Source organism: Tupaia chinensis, unplaced genomic scaffold (assembly GCF_000334495.1).
Source record: "Tupaia chinensis unplaced genomic scaffold, TupChi_1.0 Scaffold000688_1, whole genome shotgun sequence".
Classification (NCBI taxonomy): Eukaryota; Metazoa; Chordata; class Mammalia; order Scandentia; family Tupaiidae; genus Tupaia; species Tupaia belangeri.
Genome location: NW_006160211.1, coordinates 5,497,993 through 5,498,650, shown reverse-complemented (window position 1 = coordinate 5,498,650; position 658 = coordinate 5,497,993). Strand labels below are relative to the sequence as shown.

The 658-nt window shown below is 68.7% G+C and overlaps 1 protein-coding gene across 5 annotated transcripts in view; it reads right to left on the bottom strand.

Annotated features, from left to right (window-relative positions):
• Window positions 1-647, bottom strand: part of SAMD4A (sterile alpha motif domain containing 4A) — a 259,702-nt gene extending 259,055 nt beyond the window's left edge. For all 5 annotated transcript variants that reach the window (XM_027776640.1, XM_027776642.1, XM_014592415.2 and 2 more), the window contains exon 1: window positions 630-647. The gene's annotated coding sequence lies outside the window, so the exon portion shown is untranslated. The remainder of the gene's footprint in view (window positions 1-629) is intronic.
• Window positions 648-658: the final 11 nt, after the last annotated feature.

Genomic DNA, 658 nt, shown 5'->3' with positions numbered 1-658 from the left:
CACCGGCGACAGCTCGAGACAAAAATAAACTCCCCACCCAAAGCTCCGCGCCCAGCGGGCGGCGGCGCAGCCTGGAGCTCCGGTTCCCCTGCGCCGCGCCGCGCCGCTCCAGCCCACCCGGGAGGTCTCCCAGGGCCTGCTCGCCTGGAGCGATCAGATGTGTGTGTGTGCGTGCGTGTGTGTACGCGCGTGTGTGATTTAGGCTCCCTGCCTCCGCAGCCGCCTACAGGCGGGTTTGTCGGTCCCAGAGCCTCACCCGCGCGTCCCAGGCCGAAGGCGGCACCGACCCAGGCGCACGCGGCGTGCGGGGACTGCCGGAGTCCGCAACATTGCTCCCCCCGGCGGGCAGGGCGGCTCCGCGGGGAATACGGATCAGCGCCACCGGCACACGCCCCCCGACGACCGCAAAGAAGAAAGTTCGGCTTTGGGGGCTCCCCAAGTCCTGCTTTGGTGACCACCAGCCGCGGGGACGAGAACCCAGAGGTTCAGTCCTCTGAAGGAGACTAGCTAGCTCCCAGCATCCTGCTTCCCAGCCTCCAGAACTTCTCCGGCGCTAGGGAACCCCTGAGAAGGGGGACCCCAGTGATCAACGGGTTCCCCGCCGGAGACGGAAGAGAAAGGGCGCTCACCTCGGCGCGGCTCATCCCGGCGGCTCCGA